We start from the raw sequence: 15,041 nt of genomic DNA, 5'->3' as shown, positions 1-15,041 counted from the left end.
TTTTTTTTTTTTTTTTTTTTTTTTTTTGGTATGTCTCACATTTTAAAGGGCCAGACATGGTCACAGGGGGATCCAGGAGCAGCAATTTGAAATGAAGAGACTAAAAAGCAACAATCAAGACACGTGTCCTTCCAAGTGAATTTGAATTGATGGACAACAGCAAATCTCTATTTTGAACAGGACCTTTATTGTGAAGAAGCTTTAAAAATATTTATATTAATCATACAGCAAAGTACCAAGCTAATTTGGAGGAAAGAAAAAAATAAAATACAAAAGACTAGTTAGAGATGATTATGAGAATTCTGGTGTGCTAAAATGATAGATACTGAGAAGAAAGAATGGACAAAACTTGGTAACAGATACTATTAGAAGCACAATATCCCAGAAGTAGTGAGAAAAAGCATGGAGAAGGTAGGGTTGTAGGTGCTTTCCTTGTAACAGCTGTTTTCACGTTCTTTTTTTTTTTTTTTTTAAGTTTTCATTTATTTATTTTGAGAGAGAGAAAGAACGAGAACGAGTGGGGGAGGGGCAGAGAGAGAGAGGGAGAGAGAGAGAATCCCAACAGGCCCTGTACTGTCAGCCCGGAGCCTGTTGTGGGGCTCAAACCCATGAACTGTGAGATCATGACCTGAGCTGAAATCAAGAGTCAGATGCTTAACCAACTGAGCCATCCAGGCACCCCTCCCCTTCTGTTTTTAAAATCAAAAGGGCAAAGGAGTTGAGGGATGTACTCAGAATGTAACTTTAAAATTTAGTATTCCTTCTTCTTTCCCCCTTTTTATATGTTACTAACAAACATGTCTATTTCTGGCTGCTGGTAACAGAAAATTCACTCCTCTTTTTCCTGGAAGCACTATGCCCTGCTGTGAGCTGAAAGAAGATTCTGCTAGACTTGAAGATGATAAAACTTTCATTGACCTTATTGCTTTGTTTCCAACACATTTCCACATACATTATGCCACTTAGTTTGCAAATTAAACCTATAAGGCAGGAATTATTAATCTAATTTTGCAGATGAGAAAACTAAGCTCAAATGTGTTTAAGGCTGAAGCCACAATGTCCATCATGCTACAGCTGAATGAATTAGGCTTTCATTGTTCATTCAGTGTTGTTTCATTTTTAAGTTTTCAATTCACATACGAAACAGATTGTGTTATAAACTGTTACTTTATATTGGTTGTCGGCATCTTAACACATTTACCCTTAGAAATAATAAATGGCCTTACATTTCCAGATCTCAGATCACATCTACGTAACTCATAATATAGCTGAACTATATTACAGCTCTAATAACAACATGGACATTAGCCAAAGAGGTATTATGTTGTTGAACCTCACTACTGGAACACAGAAGTGAAGAGTTAAGGGTATCTTTTTATTTGAATCCATTTTCTTTCCTTCCTTCCTTCCTTCCTTCCTTCCTTCCTTCCTTCCTTCCTTCCTTCCTTTTAGAGAGAGAGCACAAGTGGGAGAGAAGGGCAGAGGGGGAGAGGCAGAGAGAGAGAGAGAGAGAGAAATCTTAATCAGGCTCCACGCTCAATGCAGAGCCCAATGCAGGGCTCAATCTCACAACCACGAGATCATGACCTGAGCCAAAATCAAGAGTGGGGTTGCTTAACTGAGCCACCCAGGTGCCCCTGAATCCATTTCTGATAAAAGACATGGATTATTTTTCTCTATTCCTATCCAGGCCTCTTCTAAAAGTTAAGTTGTTTAACCCTAAATTATCCTTAAACCTTGGGTCTTCCTGTATTTAGCAATAAAAATTACTACCAATTGAATATACTATAGTAATATTTGTGATGGAAAATATTTAAATCCTTCACAGAAAGTCAGTTTTCCTTTAACAGAAAATAAGAAAGCTGCTTCAGACTTTCTGTCTTCTCTATTAAGCAACTGATATTATGCATTAAATGGTGATGATGGATTTTAAAAAATAAGTTATAATTTTCCAGAACATTAAAATGTATTATTTTGAAAGCAAGCACGATTCTCTAGGATAGAAAGATCAGTAAAACAATCCATTAAGATTATCATCAGAAAATCCTTTGCTTTCAAACGTATCTATTCAAAACTGTCACTCTGTGAGCCGCAAGGCTTTGTTTTGCTTGATCGAGAAATGAATGTGACTTTATAATCTGTATTCAACCACGAACAGCTGCTCATTAATAAAAGGCCATTAAAGTCCAAGTCAGAACAGCAGGTCTAAAATTATGCTTGAGGAAAAAACCATCCCTTTAGTGAAAAGACAGAGAATTGGGTTGGGGAGATCTGGAAACACTGGGCTGTGTTTGCAAGGTCTGCCCTAACTACTGGGCAGGGATGGGAGGACAGTTGACAAAACACTACTCAGACCCACATGGAGAGCTCAGAACAACAAAGCCCATACAGGCTTTGAACTGGGAGATTAAATGGTGAGCTGGAAGTTGATAAAAGTGAATAAATCAAGTTGGTGATTAGGGATTGGGCAGGGGCAAATCAGAAGCCTCAAAATGGGCAAAGTGTCTGAACACAGAGCAGGTAGAATTAACTGCAACCCATGGAAGACAGGCAATTCAGAAAATTTTTCATATACCAAGTCTATGCCTTATCCTCCTCCCACTTGACATTTGGTGGTCCCTATTCCACCCCACCCAAGCCTTGGGCGGAAGACTGGACCTCAAATTGCACACTCCCAAAGGATGGTCCCCATGTAAGATCCCAAGTTATTGGCAGCTGTGATTCCCAATTACAGAATTACTAGTCAACGACTGAAGATGATTTTAAATGTGATTTCATAGGTATTTTCAAAGTAAACCAAGTCTGCAATCTTTAACAAGTTTTGTTTTGTTATTGTGTTGGAAAAGAAATATTCAGTAACTAGTTGTTTCTAGAAAAATATATACCTTTTGTTTTGTTTCATTTGCAAATGGCAAATTTAATTTAAAAAACCCTTAAGAATAAAAAATATCATAGGGGTATGATAGTTTGAAGCAAAGATATGTGTCTAAGAAAAAACATTTTGAAAATATGTTTTTGTCAAGATGTAGGCTATTTTGGATTATTGATTAGGGGAATCCAAAAAAAAAAAAATTGAGGGATTTTGCATTGTTAGGATATAGGCATGTGAAGAGATTAAGGTTAGAATAGGTGTTTAAAAGACTGCAGAGGATTTAGTGGGTTTACGGAGGTACAGTAACTGGGAATGATGATGAAATAGTGTACTAGTAGTATAACAGCAGCAGCTGCAGTAATAGCTATCGTGTATGTATGCTTGCCGCGTGCCAGGCTCTGCCCTAAGAGCTTTGAACCGGTTAGCCATCCTAGGAAGTAGGGACTATTATGTGCACAGGCTGCTTTCAAGCAAACAGGCTTGAGCAATGGAGTATAAGAAGGGCCCACAGAGACCCCCTGGCTGAATACAGACAGGCCCATCAGGGGTTCCACCTCAAAATATCCATAGGCCCTAACTGACCAATGGGCTACTTACAAATAGGCACAATTACCAAAAAAGGGAGAATTCAGTACTTCACCATACCTCCTTATCTTCCCCCTTTAAAAACAGTCCCAGGGACATGTGAGAGGCTCAGTTGGTTGAGCATCTACCTCTTGACTTTGGCTCAGGTTATGATCCCAGGGTCCTGGGATGGAACCCCATGTCAGACTCCATGCTGGGCTTGGAGGCTGCTCAAAATTTTCTCTCCCTCTGCCTCTCCTCTGCTGTGCTGTGTTGTCCCCTGGCTCCCCTGTGGTGTATTCGAGAAAGTTCTATCTCCTTTGTTCTGCCTCATACACATTTTTTCACCTCCAGGGCCATTGTCCACCTGATCGTGTCTCCACATTTGGGGGCTCCCATCCAGTGGTGAGACACCCCATTATGGTCATGTTACTGATGAGGAAACTGTGAAATAATGTATCCAAAGTTACATAGAATCATTCTAGAGCAAAAGTTATAAACATACAGTTCATCTCTTGGGGATAAACAAGTTAAATTACAAGAAATGTGGTACAGATTGGAGTGGGAAGGGTACTTACAAAGTAAGTGGGTAGGTGAGTGCTGGTTAGGTGACTTAAATGATTGTAGTAAAAAAGAGATAAAAAACCAAAACATAACACGAACTGCTTTCAGCCTCTGACCACATAAACTATTGCTTTGCGACAGTGGAGCAGATAGTTTTCTGACGGCCCCTCGCCCACAACAAGCAAAGAATCCCGGCCTTTTAATAGCATACAGGACAAAAACGGACTTGAAAGAGAGAACCATAGAAAGAAAGAAAATCATAGTTTGGCAGAATGGCTAGCCTGCGCTGCAAGCGACGAAAAAATGCAGGAACAAGGTTAAGTGCCACTTTTTAACTCCTAATTAAAGGGAATTCAATAACTTGGAGGAGGCCAAGTCCTGAATTAAACTAAATGTTTCGCACCCCTAAAGTGGAGGAATGATTGAGACCGGGCTTACCGACAGCCAAATTACCCTGAGACAGCCGCAATTCCCCCATTTTGCAATCTAAATACTGTTCTCCCTTGATCCCATCTGGTAGGGGGATTCTGTAGGTTGAACGAAAAAGGGGCTTGGTTGGAGCGGAGGAACTCTGCACAGAAAGTAGAGCAACACGGAAGGAACCCAGTCGTTCTGAGACGGAACAGTCCGTACTGCCAGCAACAGACACAGAAAACCTACCCGTAACCTAGCCTCTGCCACAGACACGCCGGCCACCGCTCTCCCCGCCCCGCCGGCGCTCATTGGCTTAGCCCGGTCGCCGGACTCGCAGTCTCTTGTCTATTGGGCCAGACAGGACCTGGGCGGGGTGCGGAAGTGAGGGCCCGGAGACCACCGAGAACCGCCTTCCAGGAGGGCGAAGTGGGAGGGGCTGGGGGAGTGTTTCCCGAGGAGGGGGCGGCCATGGCAGCTGCGCGGCGGCAACGGCGGCTGCGACGGAGCGCGCGCCCGGCTTTGAATGAGCGGGGCTGGGACTGAACGGGCGGAGCGCGAGCTCGGGGAAGCGACCGGCAGCGCGCGTGCGCGCGCCTTGCGTGCGCGCGCGGCCCGCGGCAGCTCGGAGCCTCCGCCGGGCGGGCGGGGAGGGGGAGGGGCAGGTGAGTGTGTGCGGCTCGCGCGTGCCCGCGAGGGGCTTCCCTCCGCCACTGCCCCCCGATCCCAACCTGGGGCTGGGAGGGGGGGTCTTCTGCCTTTCCCTGGTCAGCCTTCTTCTTCGTCCCGCACTTCCTGCCCTCCCACCTTCCTTTTCGCCCCTCCACCCGGTTTCTCCCCTCTACGGCCGACTGCCACTCTGGGGTACTGTTTCCGGGTCGGGGTGACCTCTGGGGTGAAGGAACTGCGACTGGGAGCAGGCCCTGGGCGTGCAGCGCTCACCACGCCGCGCTCACGCGTGGAAGGCACGCCTGCGGGACGCAGGCGCGGAAGCCCTCGAGTCTCCGAATGGGCCCCCGCAGGTCCTTCCTGCCCTTCTTCTGCAGGCCTTGCTCCTTCCCAGATTTTTCCAAAATCCAAATCCCAACCTACCCCTGCACCCACTTCTAGCGATTTAGAGCGTTTCTCTGAGCGCCGTTTGCATGGCGTTGGGTTGTGTAACCTGAAAATGCTCTTGTTTTTCTCATCTGTACAGTGGGTATGATTTTTTTTTTTTCATCAGCCAGTTTCAGGTGGGTGACCATAAGTGAAAGCATTTTAGTCATGAAACTCCTACCTTTTGAGTCATTCAGGAGACCTTAACTCTATCAGCCCTCCTTGTTAAGAGTTCGGGTGTCACATATTTGAGGGCCTTTAAGTGGCAGAGATGGTACCTTCAGCGTTCCACTGTACAACCCACTCCCACGTTCCACTTCTAGTTCCCTTTCTCTTTGGTTTTTCACATGTGAGTTCAGGTAAATTTTATTTTTGCAGTCTTGTGATATTCCTTAACCAACTTGAGAGTTACCAACTTAATTTGAGGCTGTTCCGTACTGTACTAGATCGTATGTATTTTTTAAATTTTATTTTGGTATTGAAAAATTTCAAAAATATGTTTTTAGAATTACAGCAATTGAAGACATTTATTCTGGTGTGTACTAACATAGATTTTGGCTTGGCTTGTTTGACAAATTGTGATCTAGTGACTCTGCTGAAAGGGTCTCGCCAGCACTTTAAGGGTTACAAGGAAGGAAGATACATTTAATCTTGTAGTTTCTAATGCAGTGTTTTTTCACAAGTGTGGATGAATCTTTCTCTTGACTGAGTGGAGTTCTCATTCCTGTTGATTTCCTAGAGATGTTCATTTCTCCAAAAGCCCTGAGGATAGGTTGCTTCCGAATTCTGATTCTTTTCCTGCTGTATCTTAATTTTTTGCATTTTCTTACTAATTTTAAAGGAAATTTTAATTTAAAAATCAGGTTTTATTAGCATTTTCAGTTTTGAAAGTATTTTGAAGTAACCAAACTGCAAAGTAGCCTAAGATGCATACTTAACAAGTTGATGACCTTTCAAAAATTAAACTGAGACAGTAAGTACAAAATTAAAAGCTTTGTCAAATGCAATATGCTGTGGGGAGAGCCTGGGCTTTAGGGTCAGTCTCTAAATCCTGAGTGAGTGAATCTGAGCTTCACTGTCAGCCTCATCTGTTAAATGGGTATAGTGGAACTTAACCTCCTTTGTCCTTAGGAGTCCAGCAACGTGATAGAACATAGATTGTCTACAAATATGTCTTGAACATACTGAATACTCAAGGAATGTTAATTTTCCTTCATTCAACAAATATTTGAGTACCTGCTATGTGCTTATCTATTGGATAAGATCTAGAAATACCAACCTGAGCAAGACTGATGAGTCCCTGTCTCTTTGGTCCCTTACATTGTCACTAGCCTGTGACAGTTGAGAGCAAACTAAGGGTTTCTCTGTACTGGGTCAATAGTTTTTTTCCCATCACCCAGGGTAGCATCTGTTAGATAGTAGGTGCTAAACATATATATTCGTTGAACTGAGTGGGCACATTAAGCAACTGTGGGTCTCAACAATATTCCTGCCTGCAAATGAGTGTAATTTATAAAATCAGAAGTATAGTTAACTTGAGTGCATTTTCCCGTTTCATTTCAACTGGTTAGAAAATTTAACCTGGAAATTATAAGATCATCACTGTGTTACTAAGAATGTGCATTGTTAGTGAGGTGTTCTTGGCCTTGGAATTAAATAGACCTCCGTTTGAATCTGAGTCATTGGGTGTAGGAACAGGGAAACATGGGCTTACTCTTAGTGCTTCAGTTCTATGAAATGAGAACAATATTATCTATCTCATAAGATGCTTTTATGGGTTAAGAGATAATTTTTAGATAATGCTTAGCATATAGTAGCTGGTCAACGAATATTCGTTCCTCTCTTTTGATAATCACAAAAGCAAATTTTCCACAGAATGAAGATATTCTTCATTGCTGGGGAGAGAATTCTATTGTCAGTAATAGCCCCACTTTCTGTTTTTCTGTTGAACAAAACTTTATTTTTATTTTAGAGAGTGAGAGTGTGAGAGGGGGAGAGAGAGACAGAGAGAGGGAAGGATGGAGGGAGGGAGAGAGAGCGAGAGAGAGAAAGAGAGAGAATCTTAAGCAGGCTCCACACTCAGCAAGGAGCCCACCTAGGGCTTGATCTCTCAATGTTGGGATCATAACCTGAGATGAAATCAAGAGTCAGACGTTCAACTGAGTGAGCCACCTAGGTGTACCTGTTGAACAAAACTTTAAATTTTAATTTCAGTTACCATTGAAATTGGCCAAGTTGACAAATACCGAACAATGACACACAACAATATTTGTGGCAAGGTGATGACAGTGGTTGCAAAGGTTCTATATGAAATTTATTTTCAACTGTGCGTGCATGTATATATCCAGAGACCCACACCTTTCCCCAGTCCTTAGATATTAAATATCTTCTCCCTGATAGAGTATTTCCTCAGTTCTTTTCCCTTTTCCCCCAAGTGCCACATTCCATACAGTCTCTTTTCTAGTTATCTTTTTTTGTTATAATTTTTCTGAAATTTTAGCCTAAATTTTTATTTAGGGAAATTTGCTTTCTTTTGGTTGAGAGTTTTATTTTTGACAAATCAGCTTTAAAGTGAAGCTTTTGTTCATCTTAACTAGTCAGGTCATTCTGTTCATAATAAAGCAGTTAAACCTTTCAGGTCTGTCTTTGCAGCTGATAGCTAAAGGTACTAGGTAAACAAGATTCCCTCGGGAAAGATGGTACAGGGCAGATAAGGTATATAGAAAAAACTCTAGTACAAAATATAGAATATAAGTACTGTAAGAGAAATATACTGGAATTAAGAAAACTTTATAACAGCCCAGCAAGAAATAAAAAAGGCTTATGCCAGGGAGATTGCAGTGGAAATAGAGAAGAATATGGGCAGTACTAGGAAATGGAATAAGGCCTTTTGACAGTTTGGACATCAGAGACTAAGAGAAAGGAGCAGTCAAAATTATTGCATTTTTTGAAATCCAGTAAACCAGTAATTGAGGGTTTTGTTGACAGAAATATTTAAGTTACTTGAATAGTGAACTTAATTTTTTTTTTTTTTTTTTTGGTTCATACTCTTTGAGTCACTATTTTTTCCGTCCTCTCAATTAGTAAGCCAACTCTGAATACAGGCATTCAGTAAATCATTCCATTCATGTGGAGATAAGGCCTCCGGTTGTACAAAAATGTATGAGCATTGCTAAGGGAGCCTTTTGGAACTCTGTCTGTTACTATAGGGTCTACTTGGCCTTTCTGCCTTTTTAATTGTAGAAATGAAAGGAGCTAGCTGTGTGTTTTGCCCTTCTTTGAAGGGACTGGCAGTAGTGGCTCTATAGAGCAGTTAGGTCAGGTACCATAAGAGTTGATTTGTATTTCCTTGTTTGCTTGTGTTTCTTTTTTTAATAGTTTATTTATCCTGAGAGAGAGAGAGAGAAAGAGAGAGAGAGAGAGAGACCAAGAATCCCAAGCAGGCTCCATGCTACCAGCCTAGAGCCTGATGAGGGGTGGGGCGGGGTGGGGCAGGGTGAGGTGGTAGGGAGGGCTCAAACTCCTGAAACTTTGAGATCATGACTTAAGCTGAAACCAAGTCTGAGGCTTAACCTACTGAGCCACCCAGGTGCCCCCTTGCTTTCTGTTTTTGTTTTGTTTTTATTTGTTTTGAACTTTTATATTAAGGCATAACATACAAACAGTATATATAGTATACTGGTGTTGTTACCACTCAGATTGAAATGTAGATCTTAGTTCCCTTATGCTTCCATACAACTCCTCCACTAGAGGTGACCACTATTTTTTACTATGTTCTTTTTAATTTAATATAATATCTTACTAGTTGAGAAAACGGTTACATGCTGTTTTCAAGACTTTAGGAGGTTATTGCTCATATCTGGTAATTAAAAACAAAGAGTACTGTCTGCTTGAATCCATACATGAATGAAATATATTTTAAAACATCAGGTTATTCATAGAGGGATGGTGTATTTATCTAGGAAGATTTGAAACTTATATTTATAAGTTTTATTGCCTATCTTTAAAAAAAATTTTTTTTTAACATTTATAATTGAGAGACAGAGTGAGACAGAGCATGAGCATGGGAGGGGCAGAGAGAGGAGGAGACACAGAATTTGAAGCAGGCTCCAGGCTCTGAGCTGTCAGCACAGAGCCCGATGTGAGGCTCGAACCCACCAACTATGAGATCATGACCTGACCCAAAGTTGGACACCCAACTGACTGAGCCACCCAGGCGCCCTTTATTGCTTATCTTTATTAAAAAAAAGTCAGCATTTTAATTTTGGGTAGAAGTAACATAAAGCTCTCTCTGATTCCATGATAATTATTACTTAAGTGAGGTTTCACCCTCTTTTAAGTAAATATATATAGAACTGATGTCCAAACATAGTGTTTATGCTTTTTTATTTTGGAAAAAATAATGTATCAAATTATGTTTTCATTTGTTTTATCAAACCATTCTACTCCAAATAATGGTATTAACCGACTGTAATGATTGTTTCCCAAGTTGTTACTAATGGACTCGGAGGCAGATGAGTTTTAGTTGTGTGGCTTATTGCCTCACTTTGCGCAGAAAAGTTAATTTCAGTGTACATTAGTTTGCTGATTGAGGCCATTAAGAAGTTGGATGATATACTGATATATTCAAATTATTCCAACATAGGAATCCTATTCTAAGTGCTTACTTGGTAATTTTCCTCCTGTGACAAATAAAAGGCAAGGAGCCGCTAAAACGTGAAAATTACATTGTCAGAAACACTGCTCTGTGTGTGTGCGTGTGTGTGTGTGCGCGCGCGCGCGCACGCGTGCACATGCATGTGTGCAGTTGTAATTTCTTCTGATTTGATTTAATGTTATTTGCTCTACCTTCCAACAGTGGAAAAATAGTCATCTTTCATTGATTAGTGAACTGTATTTTCATTTTCTGTCTTGTATTTAGAGACTCTGAATGTGGAAATGTTTACTCATTCTCCTTGGCAATTCATTCTTCTCATCACTCCCAGTCCCATCCCAAGATACTACTGATCCACTTTCTGTCACTATAGATTTGTTTGTATTTGCTAGGGTTTTTAAAAAATATATGGAATCATATATGTTTTCTGTCTGGCTTTCTTCATTCAGCATAATTATTTTGAGAAACAGCCATGCTGTTGCTTCCAGTAGTAGTTCATTACTTTTTATTGCTGAGTAGAAATCTACTCTATGTATATACTATGGTTTGTTTATTCATTCACCTGTTGACATATATATTTGGGTAGTTTCCAGTCTGGAGCTATTAAATATAAAGCTGCTGTTCTAGTACAAGTTTTTGTATGGGTACATGCTTCCATTTATCTTGGGCAAATTCCTAGGAGTAAAATGGCTGGGTGACCTAGTACGTGTTTGTTTAACTTTGGAAGAAACTGCCGACTATTTTCCAAAATGGCTATACCATTTTACATTCTCACTACCAGTGTATGAGAGTTAAAGTTGTTCCACATCCTCACCAGTACTTGGTATGGTCATCATTTTTTTAATTTGATTAATTTTAATAGGTATAAAATGGTTTTAAACTGTGGTTTTAATTTGCATTTCTCTGATGATTAATGTTGTTGACCATTATTTCATATACTTATTTATCATTGTATATCTTTGGTGAAGTGTCTGTTTAGACCTTTTGCTCATTTTTTATTTTTAAATTTTTGTTTATTTATTTATTAATTATTTTTTTAAATTTACATCCAAATTAGTTAGCATATAGTGCAACAATGATTTCAGGACTAGATTCCTTAATGCCCCTTACCCATTTAGCCCATCCTCCCTCCCACAACCCCTCCAGTAACCTTCTGTGTGTTTTCCATATTTAAGAGTCTCTTATGTTTTGTCTCCCTCCCTGTTTTTGTATTATTTTTGCTTCCCTTCCCTTATGTTCATATGTTCTGTGTCTTAAAGTCCCCATATGAGTGAAGTCATATGATATTTGTCTTTCTCTGACTAATTTCGTTTAGCATAATACCTTCTAGTTCCATCCACATAGCTGCAAGTGGCAAGATTTCATTCTTTTTGATTGCCAAGTAATACTCCATTGTATTTATGTACCACATCTGCTTTATCCATTCATCCATCAATGGACATTTGGGCTCTTTCCATACTTTGGCCATTGTTGAGAGTGCTGCTATAAACATGAAACAGCACACCTGTATCCCTTGCATAAATGCCTAGTAGTGCAATTGCTGGGTCATAGGGTAGTTCTATTTTTAGTTTTTTGAGGAACCTCCATACTGTTTTCCAGAATGGCTGCACCAGTTTACATTCCCACCAGCAGTGCAAAAGAGATCCTCTTTCTCCACATCCTCACCAACATCTGTTGCCTGAGTTGTTAATGTTAGCCATTCTGACACGTGTGAGGTGGTATCTCGTTGTGGTTTTAATTGGTATTTCCCTGATGAGTGATGTTGAGGATTTTTTCACGTGTCAGTTTGCTATCTGGATGTCTTCTTTGGAGAAGTGTCTATTCATGTCTTTCGCCCATTCTTCACTGGATTATTTGTTTTTTGGGTGTTGAGTTTGGTAAGTTCTTTATAGATTTTGGATACTAACCCTTTATCTGATATGTCGTTTGCAAGTATCTTCTCCCATCCTGTCGTTGCCTTTTAGTTTTGCTGATTGTTTCCTTCGCTGTGCAGCTTTTTATTTTGATGAGGTCCCAATAGTTCATTTTTGTTTTTGTTTCCCTTGTCTCCGGAGACATGTTGAGTAAGAAGTTGCTGCGGCCAAGATCAAAGAGGTGTTTGCCTGCTTTCTTCTTGAGGATTTTGATGGCTTCCTGTCTTACATTGAGGTCTTTCATCCATTTTGAATTTATTTTTGTGTATGGTGTAAGAAAGTAGTCCAGGTTCATTCTTCTGCATGTCACTTTCCAGTTTTCCCAGCACCACTTGCTGAAGAGACTGTCTTTATTCCATTGGATATTCTTTCCTGCTTTGTCAAAGATTAGTTGGCCATATGTTTGTGGGTCCATTTCTGGGTTCTCTATTCTGTTCCATTGATCTGAGTGTCTGTTTTTATGCCAGTACCATATTGTCTTGATGATTACAGCTTTGTAGTATAGCTTGAAGTCCAGGATTGTGATGCCTCCTGCTTTGGTTTCCTTTTTCAAGATTGCTTTGGCTATTTGGGGTCTTTTCATACAAATTTTAGGATTATTTGTTCTGGCTCTGTGTAGAATGCTGGTATTATTTTGATAGGGATTGCATTGAATATGTAGATTGCTTTGGGTAGTATTGACATTTTAACAATGTTTGTTCTTTCTATCCAGGAACATGGAATCTTTTTCCATTTGTTTGTGTCTTCTTCAATTTCTTTCATAAGCTTTCTGTAGTTTTCTGTTTATAGATATTTCACCTCTTTGGTTATATTTATTCCTAGGTATTTTATGGTTTTTGGTGCAGCTGTAAATGGGATCGATTCCTTAATTTCTCTTTCTGTTGCTTCATTGTTGGTGTATAGGAATGCAACCGATTTCTATGCATTGATTTTATATCCTGCAATTTTGCTGAATTTATGAATCAGTTATAACGGTTTTTTGGTGGATTATTTTGGGTTTTCTTGCTCATTTTTAATTGAGTTATTTGTTTTGTCACTGAGTTTTGAGAGGTCCTTATATATTCTGGATAACAGTCCTTTATCAGATATATGCTTTTCAGAGATTTTCTCCTAAGCTGTGGCTTTTCATTCTCTCAACAGTGTTTTTGAATTTTGGCAATTCAGTAACTTCTACAGTTATTAATTTTGATGTAACCCAAGTTATTAATATTTTCTTTGATGGATGATGCTTTTGGTGTCCTATCTAAAAACTCTTTGCCTCACTCAGGGTCACCACGATTTTGTCCTTTTTGTTTTGTTTTGTTTGTATTTTTTCTCTTAGAAGTTTTATAGTTTTAGGTTTTGTATTTAGATTTTTATTCATTTTGAGTACTTTTTTAAGTGATGTGAGATATGGATTGAAGTTTGTTTTGTTTGTTTTTGTGTCTGGATGTCCAGTTTTCCCAGTGCTATTTGTCAAAAAGACTGCCCTTTCTCCATTGAACTGTCTTTACATCTTTGTCAAATTTCAGTTGTCCCTATATATATGGGTCTATTTCTATACCTTTTATTCTGTCAGTCTTGACTCCAACACTACACTATTTTGATTACTGTGGGTTTATGTAACAGGCCTTGAAATCAGGTAGTATTAGTCTTTCTACTTTGTTCTTTTTAAATGTTGTTTGGCTCCTATAGGCTTTTTGTATTTACATTTGAATTTTAGAATTGTCAAGTTTTAGAGAAAAAAAGCTTGCTGAGATTTTGTTTGGTATTGCATTGAATCTATAATTTGATTTAGGGAGACTTAATATCTTTATTTATTTATTTATTTATTTATTTATTTAATATATGAAATTTACTGTCAAATTGGTTTCCATACAACACCCAGTGCTCATCCCAAAAGGTGCCCTCCTCAATACCCATCACCCACCCCCCCCTCCCTCCCACCCCCCATCAACCCTCAGTTTGTTCTCAGTTTTTAACAGTCTCTTGTGCTTTGGCTCAGGGAGACTTAATATCTTAACCATGCTGAGTCTTCAAGCCCTGAAAGATCTTTTTAAGTTAATTCAGGTCTTCAGAATTTCTCTAAGCGATATTTTATAGTTTTCAGTATGTAAGTCTTTCATTACATTTGTCCTAAGTATTTCATATGTTTTGTGCTTTTATAATTTTTTTTAAATTTCAATTTGTAATTGTTTGCTGTTAACATATAAAAATATGGTTGATTGTAGATTCCATTGAATTTTCTAGATAGACACACACTGTTTTCCTTCTTCCTTTCCAATCTGGTTTTTCTTTATTTTTTTTTTTTAATTTTTTTTTAACGTTTTATTTATTTTTGATACAGAGAGAGACAGAGCATGAACAGGGGAGGGTCAGCGAGAGGGAGACACAGAATCTGAAACAGGCTCCAGGCTCTGAGCTGTCAGCACAGAGCCCGACGCGGGGCTCGAACTCACAGACCGCGAGATCATGACCTGAGCCGAAGTCGGCCGCCCAACCGACTGAGCCACCCAGGCGCCCCTCCCTTTATTTCCTTTACTTATTGGATTGCACTTGCCAGAACCTCCACTACAGTGTTGGCTAAAAGTGGTAAAAGGAGACATGCTTGTGCTATTCATAATCTTAGGTATGAAGTGTCCAGTTTTTCATCATTAAGTCTCATGTTATTATATAGGTTTTTCATAGATGTCTGTGACTGGGTTGAGAAAGTTCCCTTCTATTCCTAGTTGATAGTGAGTTTTTACTAGGAATGGATTTTGGGTTTTGTCACATTCTTTTTCTACCTCTGCTGAGATGAATATAGGGTTTTTCCTTTTTAGTTTGTTAATATGGTAAATTACATTTGATTGTCAAGTGTTAAATCAACCCTACATTCCTGGGTTATTCCCCACATGGTCTGAGATATTATCCTTTTATATATTGTTGATTTTGATTTACTGATTATTTTGTTAAGAGTTTTATATTTCTCTGCCCCTCCGCCCTTCCC

At 39.4% G+C, this 15,041-nt stretch overlaps 1 protein-coding gene and 1 long non-coding RNA gene across 3 annotated transcripts in view; one reads left to right on the top strand and one right to left on the bottom strand.

Annotated features, from left to right (window-relative positions):
* LOC125924472 (uncharacterized) overlaps nt 1–4,871 on the bottom strand; it is a 5,234-nt gene extending 363 nt beyond the window's left edge. The window contains exons 1-2 of the long non-coding RNA XR_007458435.1: nt 4,439–4,871; nt 40–199 (exon numbers count right to left, since the gene is read on the bottom strand). This is a non-coding gene — a long non-coding RNA (uncharacterized LOC125924472). The remainder of the gene's footprint in view (nt 1–39; nt 200–4,438) is intronic.
* A 118-nt stretch (nt 4,872–4,989) lies between these two features.
* EBAG9 (estrogen receptor binding site associated antigen 9) overlaps nt 4,990–15,041 on the top strand; it is a 26,722-nt gene continuing 16,670 nt past the window's right edge. Inside the window, exon 1 of one of the 2 annotated variants that reach the window (XM_049633002.1) lies at nt 4,990–5,076. The gene's annotated coding sequence lies outside the window, so the exon portion shown is untranslated. Of the gene's footprint in view, nt 5,077–5,553; nt 5,644–15,041 lie in introns of those variants that run through there. The other variant, XM_049633003.1, reaches the window with a different exon arrangement.

Source organism: Panthera uncia, chromosome F2, assembly GCF_023721935.1.
Source record: "Panthera uncia isolate 11264 chromosome F2, Puncia_PCG_1.0, whole genome shotgun sequence".
Lineage (NCBI taxonomy): Eukaryota > Metazoa > Chordata > Mammalia > Carnivora > Felidae > Panthera > Panthera uncia.
The sequence above is the reverse complement of the archived record's forward strand: the minus strand, read 5'-3'. Positions and strand labels throughout refer to the sequence as shown.